The sequence below is a fragment of the Pectinophora gossypiella genome, chromosome 7, assembly GCF_024362695.1.
Source record: "Pectinophora gossypiella chromosome 7, ilPecGoss1.1, whole genome shotgun sequence".
NCBI lineage: Eukaryota > Metazoa > Arthropoda > Insecta > Lepidoptera > Gelechiidae > Pectinophora > Pectinophora gossypiella.
Genome location: NC_065410.1, coordinates 12,326,106 through 12,343,903, shown reverse-complemented (window position 1 = coordinate 12,343,903; position 17,798 = coordinate 12,326,106). Strand labels below are relative to the sequence as shown.

At 36.7% G+C, this 17,798-nt stretch overlaps 1 protein-coding gene and 1 long non-coding RNA gene across 2 annotated transcripts in view; one reads left to right on the top strand and one right to left on the bottom strand.

Annotated features, from left to right (window-relative positions):
- The window catches only part of LOC126368521 (uncharacterized), a 39,641-nt gene extending 38,168 nt beyond the window's left edge, over positions 1–1,473 (bottom strand). The window contains exon 1 of the long non-coding RNA XR_007566586.1: positions 1,310–1,473. This is a non-coding gene — a long non-coding RNA (uncharacterized LOC126368521). The remainder of the gene's footprint in view (positions 1–1,309) is intronic.
- Positions 1–17,798, top strand: part of LOC126368360 (cadherin-86C) — a 245,490-nt gene that overhangs the window by 18,564 nt on the left and 209,128 nt on the right. The gene's annotated exons all lie outside the window — the stretch shown is intronic.

The window sequence follows — 17,798 nt, the reverse complement described above, 5'->3', positions numbered from 1 at the left end:
TTAAATCGTTTGCTTTTTTGTAGACAGACAGTAGCTATATTAATTTGTATACTTAAGCTGGTTTGTCATATTAGTTGTGTTATTTTTTTGCTAACCTCCATGGTTTGTTAGAGGTAGCGCTCACGATCTGGTTGTCCAGGTTCGAATCCCGATGGGCACAATGTCGAATTCACTTTGTGAGACTCCTTGAGCTAGGATATTGTTCGCTTGAATTACCTAATTTTCTTAAAAAAACATTTTTTTTCGTACTTTAAAAGGTACGTTAGGCCGTTGGTCCCAGCCTACTAGCCATAACAGGTTAATTATCTCCCTAGTGATATCTCGTTTTCACGGGGTCCGCTTACCTAACCTGAATCCTGAATCCAGCAATTATTATCACGTGTTCAGAACGGAAAAAAAACATCTCATATCGGAATCTCATATTCCTGAGAAAAGCATTTCGGTGGTATGTGACCTAACCTGTATAGGGCAGGCTTTAGCAGGACCTGTCAAATATTCAGGTCAGGTAAACCCTGTGAGAAATGGAATAGCGCTAGCTAGGGAGATCATGATGATGATTTTATTTATGTAGAAAAGAAACGACATAATCACTCAGTTGACTTTTACATCATAAGCAGCTGAACGTATTCTGTTTTGCTCCCAGCACGTAGCAAATCCACAGGATTAGGGTTAAATCCTGTTGCTTTTATAAAACAGGATATTTGCTTCCGGTAAAAAATAATACTCCCGTGTTTGCAAATAATTATGCGTCCGAAAATTGAATATTCAAATAATGAATGTGAAACTATTTTACAGGATAAAGGGTCAATTAATCCCCGGGATTACAGTAATCGAATGGTTTCGGATGGTCACTCGCACAGGTAATTCAGTAATTAAAATTACGTTTAGAATTTATGAGAATATTTCGCAGGTGGTACGATAATGAATAGTCCAATATTTCATGTTTAATGAAACCTAATTAGACCTTTTCCTCCCAGGAAAAACATGACCAAAGTTTATATTCCCTTTTTCTTAAAAGTGCTCCTTCGCCCGTCTAAAATGAGGATATTTTACACTTTGTCTAATTTAATTGGAATTTTTATAAAGCCCTTCATAAGTCTTTTCGGTGTGGGTGATGGAAATTAATTACCGACCATCTAATCCCAGTAAACATTAACGTCACTTTAAAACCACAAAAATATAATTAATGTGATACAAAGTTTAATTGCTTCTTTTATTCTTTTGGAAACTCGAATTTATCGCGGAAAAGTTTGTTTTTTGTTTTATTTATTTCCAATTTATTTTAAAGTTTTTGTTTGGTTTAGTTTACCTTTGAGAAAGCGGTCCGTGCGCACATATGTTTCCGGTACTAAACGGTCACAATCCCGTAGTGAGTCGCTCGGCGTGTGTCGCGTGTGACCGCGTGGCGGAGCGTGGGCCGTGGCGTGCGCGCCGCGCGGCGTTTGCCGGCAGACTGGCTGGCCCCGCACCCTCCCTCCTTTTCCACAACAGATTTTCCTCGCCCATGTTTAGCACCGAATGGTGTTCAGCTGTTTTTCCTATTGTCTCTTGTTTTGCATATTTCGGACTGAATAGGTTGAACGGAGAACGTGTGAGACGTAGTTGGTGGAATGTGAAGTTTATTCAGTGAAGTCGTGCTTGAACGGTCATAGTACAAGAGTAGTAACTTATAAACTTCATGTTTTACCTTTGTGATCGAAACTTCTTAGAAATATATGAGTTTCGAAGGTTATTCACCCACCAGTGGGGTTAGTGGAGAAACGCACCCAGACTGACTGCGGCTAGAAAAGTTTGATTTCATGCTTTTTCCACTCATGTCTAGCCACGTCGTGATCTTAGTGTGATTGTTAAGGTATCTAGCCACCACGGGTCGATTTTACAAAAAGTTAGTTTATAAAATAATTTAAGTAAAATATGCATACAAATTGTCGAGAAATGTTCCACACCGATACTCTACCGGGGATTAACGGCGGTACCTGCGGTACTGCGGTAGTACAGCTGTTAAGTTATTGAACTCGTGAACACTTGTGGGATCAACTGGTTGATAAAAGTTTTTATTTCATGACAAATTTTCCTGTTACTTAAAAAAATATTGGTCGCGTCTGTTAGGGTTCGTAATGTTTATTTTATTATTTAATTATTATTTGATTATATAACTTAATAACAGACCGAATAAAGTCGTGAATCTGTGTCACGACTTTATTATTTTTAATTTGGAACTGGCATATTATTTCTTTTGTTTTTATTTTTGATTTCTTCTTTTTCTGACGGGAACGTTTTCCTGCTTTTTTAAAAGACGGTGGCGAGAATTTTGTTCGGTTGCGATAATGTGCTATGAAGAGTTAGAGAGCTAACATTCAGTAGAATTGCTGAATTGTTTGATTACGACGAGCACCTCCTCACCTGAAAGCAGTAGTATTATCACACATCTGTGGCTAAAGTAATCGGGTCGTTAGTATCGTACCAACCTACCTACTAAATAGCCCACTCGGTAGACGTAATTCTGTTTACAAAACGAAACAAAACAAGATCGTTCGAATTATGAGTTATCATCGCGAGTTTAAACAAAAACTCCATGTAACATTCTCCAAATTTTCCAGGAATCTTTTCCAGATTTTCTTCACGTAAAAACATTCGGACTATTACGCACATTAAAAAAAACTTTCAGGATCGGTCCAATTATACTCCTTCGATGCGCTAACGAACAGAGTTTCATTTTGAATTACTAGCGACTCGACCCGGCTTCACGGGTAATTTTTTTAGGGAAATGCTGATCTTAACAGAAAAAAAGATTTAAAAATCCATTCAGTTGTTCACGAAATTAGCCCGAGATTTAAGGCTTTTTAGGGCTTATTTTGACACTTGGTCAAACATGAAGACGGCGTTGTTCAGTTCTGATTACGTCGTCGCTGCGGTCGGCTGCAAGGTGACGACATCGTCACAACAGAGCGACGTTATCATCGTCATTGTTGCTGCGATGTCGACGTCTTGGATTGGATTACGTTGCTCTGTAAGCCTTCCATATTGTACCATGCATTGATTCTCACTTCTTCTTCTGTCGTGTGCGTTATGAGGTGGATTACCAACCCCATCAACCCTGGTGTCAAGGTTATTGTTGAGCCGCCATAGGCCCCCTGACATGAATCATGTAACGACTACGTACTTATATCAATAAGTAGCAACCGGGACCAACGGCTTAACCTGCCTTCCGAAGCACGGATCATCTTACTTTTTGGACAATCAGGTGATCAGCTTGTAATGATCTAACCAAACAAGGGATCACAAAGTGATATTTGTGATTTGTCCCCACCGGGATTCGAACCTGGGACCTCCGGATCTTAAGTAAAACGCTCAACCACTGGACCACAGAGGCCGTCAGAGGAAGAGGTCAGAGGATACGCACTGAGAGGTCTAGGTTTGACGACTAGAAAGTCCTCTAAAACAACATCTACCTCATATTCGAACACATTGTCATGTAAATAAAGGGAAAGATACATTACTTTCTGATTCAAAAAGCACGGTAATCCCGTGAACCGCTTAAGGAAGTTTATTTAACTGATACAGTTAAGTCCACAACTAAGTTTGATAGAGTTCAGAGGTCGGGGTTAATTGAAACAGTTATTGACGTGGAGAAATCTTTAGCAGGTGTCTCTTCAATTATAACTTCAAAAACTTGTTTCGTTACCTTATGAATTTAGAAGATTATTTTTGGTCTAAAATAGCTTACTTTATAATTTACTCTTCTGTTTGACGAGGAGTGTAAAAAAATAATATTCATTAAATTTCCTCTAATTCTGAGCATGTTATCGCTTCTATTAAAAACTAGACCTGTCATATCATCAGGCTAAGTAAGCGGATTCTGTCAAAAATAGGACGACGCTACCGAGCTGATGTTTTATTGTCGAGGAGATTAAGTATATCCTCTTCGACATAATCTGGTAAATTGTTACCACATCACATCCGTGATGAACGTTAGGACTTCAGTCACACCCGGGACACTTCATACAAAACACACTTCGTTTTACACTTTACACAGACACTAAACATTGACGTTATCGAACACGCATATGTGTGCGTGACGTCTATTGCCATACGATTGAAGACTAAACTATGTCCGAGAGGGGGTGAGGTAAACCTAGCTCAGCCGCTGGTGGGGAGCGAAGAGCTGCCATCCTATAGGTAGTATTATTCCTTATTAGTACCATGTGGACCCGCAAGTTATCTTCTTTAGTTAATGTCATCCCGGGTTAAGTCAAAAATAGGACTTTTGCATATACTTACGGCAGTGATTACGGCCGGGAATAGCAGCTAGCTGTCTTCTTTCTTTTTACAGTTCTTGCTTATTTTGAATTATGGCGTTGACAGTGAGTCCACGTGCATCGATTTCCGCTTCCGCGAGTGGCTATATTTATTGTATTTAGCGTCATTATAATTGTGTTTTGAACTCTCAAAGTAAATGACAGAAGCGAAATAGAGCATCTTACTATAAAGAGCGCGACCGTAGTAAAAGACATAATTCCTTATTTGAATTTTCATGTTGTTTCTCTTTTTTTAACCTTATTGAGTAATTGCAAAGAGATTATAATTTACTATCATTGTTTTTCTAGCGGTAAAAATAGGTACTCGGAATCCTTGCAATAAGTCTTCACACAATACATTATTGAACGCACGACCTGATTGAACGTATAATAGAACGATTTAATTTTATCTTGCGATCTATTTATCTCAAATCTCCTTTTTCAAGTCGTCTCACGGTTTAAGGCGGCTACAGACATTGCGAGGCATGTGTTTTATGTGCGTAGCATATGCCTGGCAATGTCTTAAAGGGCTAAATGGCAAAAAAATATCGAAAAGTTAGCAACACCACAAATTATGAGCAAAATATTTGTCATTGTCCATCTTTATGTACCTGTATGTTATATTTTTGTTAGGAAAACTATTCGGATAGAGTTCAAAGGAAAGCATATGTTCCCGATTTTCGGAGATCATAAGCATATTAAGGTTCCTTTTCCTTTTCTTGTAAAGGTACTCTTCAAATAACAGCAATCAGATTGTAACAATCAAAGAAGTGCATACAAAGAGTTTCTAAAATCAAACAATAAATTACAAGTCCAAACTTCGAAACCAGAAGCGGGAGCACAAAAAACAGTCCTAAACCGCTTCAATATTATTGCTTTCCCGACAAATGGTTTCAAAAGCCAATTGCAGCTTCGGGCAAATTCTCATAGCAGTGTTAGAACAGCAGAGCGGGTGAGTCGAGCCGAAAACAATATCCGTTGCGATTGCCCTCAGCGCACCAATTACTGACATGCTATCCGGATAGATAGGCATATTGTCATATAGACAAGTAGGAGATCGTTATATCGATCCGAAGGATGTAACTTATGATCTTGACGACGTGTTTATTGCAGCTGTTATATAAGATACAATCCAGTAGTTAGTCGCAACAGCAGATGTCTCTGTCCCCGGTGGACCGACCTTGCCTGCGTCATTCCTTCCTTCAGCCCTCATCGTTTCGCTCTTTTCAGACTTAACACCCATACGCACTTGTATGGCTATCTGTACGTACTTGTACGGGATGTAAGTGAACATCGTAACGAATACTGAGGGGTTGATTCGGCTCATGATATCAAATGAAAGTCGCTAATACACACAGTCAGTACCTGGAGATGACTTGTTTCTCTCAGACAAGCTAAGTCGAGGTGTTATATATCTGGGCTGCCTTTAAATAAGCATATTCTATTTTATTCTTAGAAATATAATATTATAATAGAAAACATATTTAGGTTTAACTTATTGATAAGTTTTTATCTGAAAATAAACATGCATTTCAAAGGCACTTTTGAGTTGCAAATTTTTACAGTTTCTGAATGAGCAAAATTAAGGAATCCATTCGTATACTTGGATAACTTCCAAAATTCTCTCAGGAGCTTTCTAACGCGGGTAACTCTTCTCCTATATTGCCTTAATTTCGTCCTTCCATATTTTAAATATTCAGTCTAATTTACATTTATTTGTTGATGTTTTTTTACAATAGACACTGAATGTTTGCTGCTGTAGCATTTAGGGTTTTAAAAGTTAAAGCGTAATCTTTTCTTTACCCATTCACTTCCTATTTTTCCTTTTACCTCGATAAGTTACAACCAGCATGTAGGTACTATACCCAAAGTGACACAAACACGCGTCGTAAATTTATTTGATGTGTACTCTCGTAAATCTATTTGACACACATGCATTCAGTTTATTTTCACCTACCCTCGAGTAAATTACCAAAATACGACAGGAATAAGAGAACTCCTGTGATGTATTGTTGGGACTTTGTTACTTGTTTTGTATCCAATGTATCGTCGTATTCGTAATAGGGCTTTCATATTAAGTGCTACATGTTTTATTTTAGGGACTTCTCTATCTATAGCGATAGAGGTTACATTGTGTCTGAATTCTGTAATAGTTTTTATATTCGACAAGTGGCAATAGAAGGTGGATTCTTCGCTTAGTTTAGAGTCTAAGTGTTAAAAAATTCACTTATGTTCAGGAGTGCGAATAATCTGATTCCTGTACTTAATTGTATTAATAGTAAGAATACATTTCCAGCTATGAAGTGAATGCTATCTAATACAAACTACAAGTCTTGTTAACAGAACCAAGGCGTGCAGGAATGGTAGGCCGAATGAAACGTAACGTAAAGGTGTGTGAAAGAGAGAGCGAGGAGTGAGCGAGAGAGAAGAGAGTATTGCGGAATGACAGGGAAATGGCGGTCGGTTGTTTAAATAAGAGAAAACGTAGAAAATTATAAAACGTGTAAAATAAACAAAGGTAAAGAAAGAATAATCGTTTCCTTCTGCCCTATCCCACAATTTTATGCCTTGGCTATGCCAAGCTACATAGTTTAAAAATGTATGCAATCCAACAGTGGTGTCTTACTTATGACTAGCTTTTGCCCGCGACTTCGTCCGCGTGGCGTGTTATATAAGAGAGAGATCTTTGTGTGTGTGGGAGTGCATACTTATGCAGTTTAGATTTTTTCATACAATTTTTTTCCCCATAACTTGGGTCAAAATACAGCAAAAAATAAACTTTATATTTACTAAGGTATGCATGCATGCTAGATTGAATCAATTGATTGAATTGATTTTTTTTTTTTAATTGATTGTTCATTGAGTTTTAATTTTAATACACACTTCCTCTCTTCCCTTCAACGTTGCTGTGCCCTACAGGGTCTATGTTTTAGTTCCTATGCCTATGTAACACCCCATTGTACTACATGGAATGCAATAAATAATTTAATTGAATTGAAAACATCTATCCTACGCGGTTTCGATTTTTTCATACAAATGTTTTTTTCCCGCTAACTCCCGTTTCCGTGGGAATTTTGCAATATCCTGTTGCAACTAAGCTTTAAGTTAACTAAGGTACCTGCATGCCAAATTTCAAGCGTCTAACTTAAGCGGTTTAGATTTTTCATACAAAAGGATTTTCCCGCTAATTTCCGTTCCCGTGGGAATTCCGGGAATTCCTTTCTTAGTGCACCTCTACGGTACCTAAGCTATGTCCCTTCCAAATTTCAAATGCCTACGTTTAGCCGTTCAGGCTATGCGTTGATATGTCAGTCACTGAGTCAGTCAGTTTCTCCTTTTATTTAGATTTGATTTTTTCATACAAATGTTTTTTCCCGCTAACTACCGTTCCCGTGGGAATTTTGTAATATCCTGTTGCAACTAAGCTTTAAGTTTACTAAAGTACCTGCATGCCAAATTTCAAACGTCTAACTTGAGTGGTTTAGATTTTTCATACAAAAGGATTTTCCCGCTAATTCCCGTTCCCGTGGGAATTTCGGGAATTTCTTTCTTAGTGCACCTCTACGGTATCTAAGGTACCTGCGAGCCAAATTTCAAACATCTAACTTGAATGGATTAGATTTTTCAAACAAAAGGATTTTCCCGTTAATTCCCGTTCCCGTGAGAATTTTGGGAATTCCTTTCTTAGTGCACCTCTACGGTACCTATGGTACCTGCATGACAAATTTCAAACGTCTAACTTGAGTGGTTTAGATTTTTCATACAAAAGGATTTTCCCGCTAATTCCCGTTCCCGTAGGAATTTCGGGAATTCCTTTCTTAGTACACCTCTACGGTATCTAAGGTACCTGCATGACAGATTTCAAACATCTTACTTGAATGGTTTAGATTTTTCATACAAAAGGATTTTCCCGCTAATTCCCGTTCTCGTAGGAATTTCGGGAATTCCTTTCTTAATGCACCTCTACGGTACCTAAGGTACCTGCATGACAAATTTCAAACGCCTAACTTGAGTGGTTTAAATTTTTCATACAAAAGGATTTTCCCGCTAATTCCCGTTCTCGTGGGAATTTCGGGAATTCCTTTCTTAGTGTACCTCTACGGTATCTAAGGTACCTGCATGCCAAATTTCAAACGTCTAACTTGAATGGTTTCGATTTTTCATACAAAAGGATTTTCCCGCTAATTCCCGTTCCCGTAGGAATTTCGGGAATTCCTTTCTTAGTGCACCTCTACGGTATCTAAGGTACCTGCATGCCAAATTTCAAACGTCTAACTTGAGTGGTTTAGATTTTTCATACAAAAGGATTTCCCTTCACTACTCTGCTCCTATTGATTGTAGCGTGATGAAAAGTATACTATAACCTGTCCAGGAGTGTGAAGAATAATTGTACCAAGTTTCATTAAAATCCGTCCAGTAGTTTTTGTTTCTATAAGGAACATACAGACAGACAGACAGACAGACAGACAGACAGACAGACAAAAATTTTACTGATTGCATTTTTGGCATCAGTATCGACCACTTATCACCCCCTGATAGTTATTTTGAAAAAATATTTAATGTACAGAATTGACCTCTCTACAGATTTATTATAAGTATAGATAATATAATACGAGTATAAATTTATTTACAAGATAGTCAACGACATTCAGTGACCTATTTACTTGACAACCCTTAAATTAAGTAACCGAATTTGCATTTCTATTATTTGAATAAATGTCATAGTGACGGTGATGCGGTAGTCATTTAATTACCAAGGCTTTATTTCTCGTCGGCTGAACACTTCATATGATAAATTAACTCCTCAGTTCTTATGCAAATAGGGCTCCTTGATTAAGCTGTATAATTTCTGGCAGTTGCGGTTGGCAAAATTTTCTAAGTTCGTTGCCAGACCGAGAAATTACTCAATGATTTTGTTTCTAGGGAAATTTTGGACAGCTCATTTATTAACGTACCATTGGTAAGTTTTTTGATGCGAGTAAAACTTCATCTTTTAAGATTTCCTCCTATAAAAATCTATAATATTATGCATGATTAATGTAAAGATGTTACAGTTTAATAGTTGAAGTTGTTGAAGACGCGATAAAGTTTTCGATTATTTATTTATTTTCTGTTTTTCTTGTTGTTTTTTAAACCGGACCTGTCAAATCTGCTGGTTAGGTAAACGGACCCTGTGAACAAAGTAAGACTACTGAATAGTTTTCTTTCTTCACAACACCAATGTTAGATGGAACATCTACAAAAAGAAAAGTTATCCAGCTTTGAAAATGTATAGATGCATTGTTACATTTTCGTAATCACTCGGTGTGGCATTTATATCCCTTCACTGAAACTTTCATCTTGAACTATATATCGATCTATACAAACGTGTCAAGTCTCACAAAACTCAAAGTCTTCCTATCAAAAGAGTAATTCCATTAAAAGGTTCCACAGTGGATTTTCCATTTCCATGAGAAGTTTGTAACTAGTTTTAGTTTTCCATTATGGAAAAGTTGATTTGTGTGTTTATAGTAAGACTTGTATGTGAGACAGACTCAACTCACGCCCGTAATCCCTATAAGGGTAAGCAGAACCATTAGCCTCCAGAAGAAAAATGCTCTAGGTATTGAAATTCTTAGATCATCAACTAGTTATCGAGCCCATCATCCTTAAAGATCTGTCACGTGGACTATCATGTTGGGAAGAACGACAAAATATCTTAAAGAGGCTATGTCGAAAATTGGCTGCAAATTTCTCTCCGTTGTCTTATCAATTTACCTAATACTTCTTGCCTAATTATTAAAATTTGAAGCTGTTGTAAAAATAATGAAATTGACAACTAGACACAGCTAGTGTGTTGTTGATTTCAAAAAGGAAATTACAAGGTTACCATAGAATACAAGGTAAAATAGATGAGAGAGTCGAATGAGAGCTGTGGTAGCTCAGTTGGTAGAACTCTTGCATCTCTCTTAGAGGTCGCAGGTTCGAATTCAGCACAGGCCTACACCAACAATTTTCGGAGTTAACCTAACATAACCTGTATTGGGCTGGTTTTCCCTTCGCGGGTTGGAAGGTCAGACAGGCAGTCGCTGTAAAAAACCGGACCTGTCAAATCTTCAGATTAGGTAAGCGGACCCTGTGAAAAACAGGATAATGCTATGCATTATTCAAATAGGAGATGATGACCATAGAATAGTCGCGTTCGGTCGTCTGATTATTTTAATTTATATCGATGGCCGCGTTTCGACTGCCTTTAAAAATTCCGCTGTTCATTTTCATTAAAATCTAGGGTTTCTATGGCATAAGATTATTATCACGAAGACAGGTATAGAATATTTATCAAGTGTTCTATTTTCCCAATTTTGCTTTCAAGAAAATTGGTAACGTATTTTTGTGATGAAGGTGTAGAATTTTGTATAACGTCGAGAGAGGTTTTACTAATAAGACACTTGAAAATATAAGAAATCGAGTTATACCAAGGTCTGAACAATACGTATAATTTTCCGTATCTAAATGGGTATCCTTTACGTGATAAAAATTTACAAGTTTTTCTTTGGTGACAAAATGAACGGCTCCTGAAATACTAAAATAAAAATATTTTCTTTTAAACTAGTACTTACTTCGTAAAGAAAAAAACATAGTATATAGGTAGCAACTAGAGCTGCAACTGATTAATTATGTAATATTCTATAAAAATCGTAGAAAGTATGTCATCTCTCTGTCTGCTAAAGCGATGGACTTTATTACTATTTCATACAGAAAATCTGCCAATAACAGGCAATTTAATTTTCCCGAACAAATTAGATGTACACACAAGCTTTCCTCAAAGGAGGATTCATAATTTCACTGGAGATACCAGGATAGCAGAGAATATAAGAACATTAATAAACCCGAGGACAATGGAGAGGGTGGCCGTCTCTATAGGTAGCACTTGTTGATCTTGCTTCCGTCTGCCTGATCCCGCTTCCTTGAAAAATTGGTTTCTGGTTCGATTTTTAAATAATAGTCTATTTTTTTGGCACTTTACACGTTTACGTTCAAATTTTCTGGGCTTTTAGTTGTAATTTAAGTGTTCCAACTTCAAAATCCAAGATTTTAATTTGTTGTATTTTTGAATGCTCATTCTACAAAAATTATCTGAGAGCATTTTTTTGTATTACTGTAGGGTTCTATACTACTTATATGAAATATTCTGGTAATATTCTAAAGCTGGGTTTAGACCAAACGAACATAGAATCAGACAATTAAAAACGATAAAAAGAAATATTTATTTATTCTTCTTCTATCATGTGGATTGTGAGGTGGATGACCAATCCCATCAACCCTGATGTCAAGGCGTGACATGACTCTTGTAATGACTACGTATTTACATGAGTAGGTAAGTAGCAACCGTGACCAACGGCTCAACGTACTTAACTTTAACGTACGTAACTTTTGAAGCACGGGTCATCTTACCTTCGGACAATAGGACTCGGCATAGGACCCTAGACGTTCTTAAAAAAAAAAAATATTGTTATACAATTTAGTAATTTGGTTTCCTAATATCAGTTACCAGACAGTAAATCCCATGCAATCATATCTTATAAATTATCACTAACCTTAAAATACATAGTTTCTGTTTAGTCTTTTCCAAGTTGCAACTTTTTTGGCAATCGACAGTGACAGTTAGGTGACAGTCATAAAAATATATAAAATAACATAGGGCTAAGTTCCCTTTGCCTGCCCGAATGGACAAATATAAAAAAAATAAGATTAACATAACATCTCATTGTCACTTTATGCTAATCCCATACATTTTTATTACTGTCACTGTAATTTGTCCTTATCGTTTGAAACTGGTCTAAGGCCCCAAGTTCTATATTAATTTGGTGTAAATCCACCTTTGTACAGTCATGAGCTAAAATAATATACCCACTTTAGGACTATCGCACTAACATTATTTGACATTTAGTGAAACTTACAGTTCAATTTGTCAAAAAAGTTAATGTGGCATGGTACCAAAGTGTATACATATTAATACTCGTGACCGTACAAATGTTTCGCGTTGTTCTTTTTTCAAATTTCCGGCTATTTGTCAGTACTCTTTTTGATATCAAATGTTAACCTTACGTGCACAATATCATTAATTTCAAAATGTCCTCATGTAAACGGGATCATACTAAAGAATTTGAAAACAAAACGTAACATTCATCACGCGACATATATAAATGGTACCCAACATTATGTATCTACAACAAACACAATTAAATGTGAAACTCATTTTCTACCGTGTAAAGCTCTAAACAAGGGAATTGAGAAATGCCTGTTTAGATTATTTTAGGAGATAGAAGCCTTTAGTGTGAAGTTGTTTTTATTCATCTGAATAGTACTGTAATGATTAATTTATCTCCTTGTAAGAAGGCTGTTAACATGCCACAGATTTGTATGAATAAGTTACAAAGTACGTTATTATATTTATAAAACGGCCTCCGTGGTCCAGTGGTTCAGCGTTGGGCTCACGATCCGGAGGCCCCGGGCACAAAAATCGATTACCTGTTACCCCTACTCGATTATACGAAACACCTCCGGGGATACAGGCGTTACTCCATGTTATGTTATTAACATAAACTCGATTATAGTCGAGAAGTCCCGTGTATCAATACAACTTTTACATGGTCGCAGAAAATCTCAAATTCCGTACCAATAATTTAATTATACGAACAAACTACAACTGTTTGTTTAGCGGAGTGAAACAAAGTCAGAATTAGAGTTATAAACTAATAGGATTGCCTAATATTACACTAAACTTCGAAATCAAACACCAGCGTAATTTTCCTTGTTCGAATATGCTCTGTTTGTATTGGAGTTTCCAACGCTTATAATTATAATAACACTATTTTGTTTAGAAATGAATAAACGATGAGGTATGAATTTAATAAACGATGACTATTTAATATATAACGGGGTATAACGTAGAACCCTTGCCCAGAGATACGGGTGAAGACCTCAACGGTTGAAGAGGCGGAGATGGGAGCCGAAACGGCAATGCAAACGAATGTCTGCAGTCTGTAATTAGAATCTTTACAAGTCAAGCCGTTATAATACTAATAAACGTGCGTTCACGTAGAAAAGTCTGCAGTCTGTGTCGAAACCCTTACTACAAGGCCTTAAATAATAAAATTAAAATTGACAGACATGGTTTAGGTTGAGTAGGCTCTGCAAACAGACATGATATCTTAAGTAGATTTAATTTAAGAATTGTTATTCTCACTTGGTATAGGTCAAAGGTGACCCCATATCATCTCAGCGATGGAAATTTTACAAATCCTTTTGACCTTTCCCGATATTAAATTTCATCAGACAACGCCCTACAGCTGATTATGGTTTGATCCCTGAAACAATCAGTCAGAGTGGCGTAAAAATAGCGAAAAGATGCGAGATGTCACGTACATTTTACTTTGGAGGAAGCGTTGGAGTCATTTTGCTATCGACGATACAGTCTCTAGACTCCTGACATGAGACAAGCGGGTTCTGTCGACACATCTGTCTAATAGATCAGACAATAAGATACACCTGACTACTGTCACTTGAGTGACGTTGTGTTTAAGAGTTTTAGGGCCAGACATCACCAAAGCGAAGAGAAGATTCGTTTTAATAACCAAAATAGTTTCGCTATTGATATAATTAATCACGTGCAAATACCTAACGAATTATCAATCAGAACGTCAGCGTCCCGTTCTCTAACCTCAGCTAGTTGACAGAATGTATTGGGTAGTTTCCATTTAAGTAGTCAAAATCAGTTACTAAACATCAAAACAAAAACATCAATGTTTCTATGAAAACGTACACCGTGACGTCATAAGATCGTCGTATTTTAAACAAGAAAACCCGCAATGAAATCGGATCATCCGTTTGGGAGCTACGATGCCACAGACAGACAGACACATACACATTTACACAGACACGTCAAACTTATAACACCCCGTCGTTTTTGCGTTGGGGGTTAAAAAGAGTAAATGTATGTAATGTATGTTTAAAACTTGTAGTAATTTGGTAATTCACATTTCATAATTTATTTTTGATTTAGGAAGCTATTCTAATTACTATACCTCTACTAGGCGAAAAATCAAACATTAGGCCTCTATTTGGTTGTATCGTCGATGCATTTTGCATATTATCAAGCCGTGAGTGCCACCCATGGTGCCACCCTTCGTAGTGATTAGGAAGGAACCAATTTCGCTTTCGTTTCGCTCCGACGTAATGCTCACGTATCACGTTTTGTAATGGGTGAAATTGTATTAATTCATCGTTAAAGAGTTTCATGTTAATATGCTGTTATTTTTTCCCAAGTATAGAAGTCTTCTTCTTTCGTGTCGATGACAAGTCGAATAACGTAATTTATAATTTATCAGTCCAATATGCTGCCACGGCAATAGCACGGGCGGTAGCATTCATCAAGACCTCCCGCGTGAAGGATTAGGTGGGACATGGTCTGCAGAGCTGCTCCACATTGAAGATCCGCCTCATCTATAAAACCCTACTTGGACAGATTTTCTTTGCTCCGGCCGACTTGTGAACGGAGTATAGAAGTGTCCCATTGCTAAGCAAAGGCCATTTCATCATCTTTTTCTGTCTCGAGAAATTCCTCTCCACACATAAATATCACAAAAATCACTTTGTAATCCCCAGTTTGGTTAGGACATTACAGGCTGATCACCTGATTGTCCGAAAGTAAGATGAAGTAAGATGATGATGAAGCACGTTAAGCTGTTGGTCCCGGTTACTACTTACTGATGTAAATAGTCGTTACTGACAGTGATACCAGGGTTGATGAGGCTGGTGTTCCACCTCACAACCCACACGATAAGAAGAAGAAGCCTGCAATGTCCTTAAACTATGTTAGCAGTAAGTATATACAGTTTACGATAGGTAATGAAAACATGTCAAAGAAGTCGTATCACCTAAGAGTAATAAAGTATCTATTTTTGGATAGACACGGTGTAGTAAATATTGTCACTTTAACGACAGCAGCCACGTCGTAAATAATTTTATTGTTCATACATCTACTCTTAAACACCTACACGAGACGCCATTGCACGTTTAGGGAAGTACACTTTATTTAAGTAAACTTATTATGTTACGTGTCGCAAGAAATGTCGAAAAATTGATTTAAAAAAGAAATCTGTCTTTTGCAACAAAGATGGTAATGCCTTTTCGTTGTTTGAAACAAGAGTGATTTAGGTATTTCCTAAATAACATAACAGCATCACGCTTGTATCCCCGAAGTGGTAGGCATTGATGTGTAGTACAGTCATGAGCAAAATCATGAACCTACTTTAGGACCCTATCTCACTATCTTTTTTGTCATTTAATGAGACTTACGGTTTAATTTGTCAAAAAAGTTAATGTGACATACATTGTTTTAAGTTTACGCGGTTATTATCATAATTAAAACACATAATAACGGGTTCTTACCGCGTTTAAATTTAAACCCATTAAAACGTGGTAAGAACCCGTTATTATGTGTTTTAATTAATGTGACATGGTTTCAAAGTGTATACCTATTAGTACTCGTGACCGTACACCCACTCCTCGCCAGCTATGTTTAGTGACCAAATAACTAGGTACCTAATATAGGTTTTTTCTAGCCCTAAATGTCCCACTGCTAAGAAAAGGCTTCCCTCCTACTTTTCTATTCTTCTCTGTCTAATCTAACATCACGCTTTCTCGAAAGCTGATGATCTGAATCACCTCTCAAACGCTTCTTAGAACAATATTTAAAAAAGTAAATAATTTTATTTTTAATATTAAATTGCCAATATTGCAACTGTCGTTTCGACATGGAGATGTAACCGATTGCTTCCATTGTTGGCATCTGAGGACGTGCCTTTCGGCTGGTTCCGAATTGGGTCGCCCCTTGTCTCCCTATAGACTACAAGGTGCTATTAAGGAGTATTCCAATAAAATCGATGCGCATTTTAGACGGTTATGGGTGCCTCGTAATGTTGCGAATATTGTGTGGGTTTTAAGGCGAGAGCAGAACAGAGCAGAGCAGTTTTGAATGCGTAGATACTTATTTTATTTGTAAGGTTTTCTTTTGATTTCATTAACTATGGCTACGAACATTAATATGTGTGTAAATTTTGGTACCACGCCACATTAACATTTTTGACAAATTGAACTGTACGTCGCCCTAAATGTGAAATATGTTAGCGCGACATAGTTCTAAAGATACCTAATAATAGTGAATTTTCGCTTTTTTAAATAGTTTTTCGCTTTTGTTTGTAGGTGTTTTATTTTGCTCATGCCTGCATGTTTGTGTAGATACGCTTTTATCAACATCGTAGTTATTTTTTTACATAATATAACGAGCAAAGATCTCTTTTATGGATAACCCCACCTTCTGTTGCAAATTTAATTGGTTTTGTTACCTACTTTTTATGTACGCACAACAAATAATTTAATAAAGATTTATCCTTAATGTTTCCCTAGGTATTTTTGTATCTAATTTCCTGAAATTAAACTTACTTCGCATCAACGGGAAACTAAAATATTGTTAAGTAGGTATGCTATATAGATATATATAGACGTCGTTCTGCGCGGACTTTTGTTATCGCGCACGTATTTTGTTTTCCACCTCTCTTTTCATTATACCTTACGTGGCGATTTCTGGGATAAAAATTATTCTATGTTCCTCCAAGTCTCAAACTATCTCCATACGAAATTACATGGAAATCAAAGTAAAGTACTTAACAGACAGACAAAAAGATTACTTTCGAATTTTTAATGTTAAAAGAAATATTTTGGTATCTATAGGAATTATTGGCTTACTTACGTACTGCTAAGTTTGTAAATACAACATTGATGCAAATAGAAAACCTAACAAAGCGTTCGAAGGTTCTAGAATGACTTGAAACTTGAGAAATACTTACACCTAATGTGCTCTTAGCTAGTTTAATGGAAACGCTGTAGAACAAATGATTACTTACAAACTTCACTTGTTATACAGAATACTTTACTAAAACGTTTTGTACCAGCAAACAAAAACACAGGGCTGGAACTAAAAGCTTAAACAAAAACTTTTATTTCAGAAAGTTATATGCCAACAAAATGATAAAAATAGAGATAGGTACAAGCGTGGTCGAAGACAATTCTCAAACCTATTAAATATTTTTGATTCCATTCTCTTTTTAAATAATATTTATATGTGAAGTGTCACCCACGCGTCACATGTGAGTGCGTATGTGCATATGTGAGTGAGAGTGTGTAGGTAGGTGTGAGTGTCTGTGAAGCGACAGTTGATTAGGTGGTGTATATATAGGTTTATTAGGTACAATATTAGTTCGTACAATTGTTTATTGTTCCGGGTTTGGCGGAAAAGCAGATTAAAATTAAATGATTGGAAAATCATAATTCGACCAAATCGTATTCCATATACTTCGATAGCCCTATGAAAAACAAACATGCGTCTAGTTCATCATTAATTATGATGATTTTTAATCTGGCATCGACTGCTTGTTCCGTTAGGTATTGCGGGTGTGA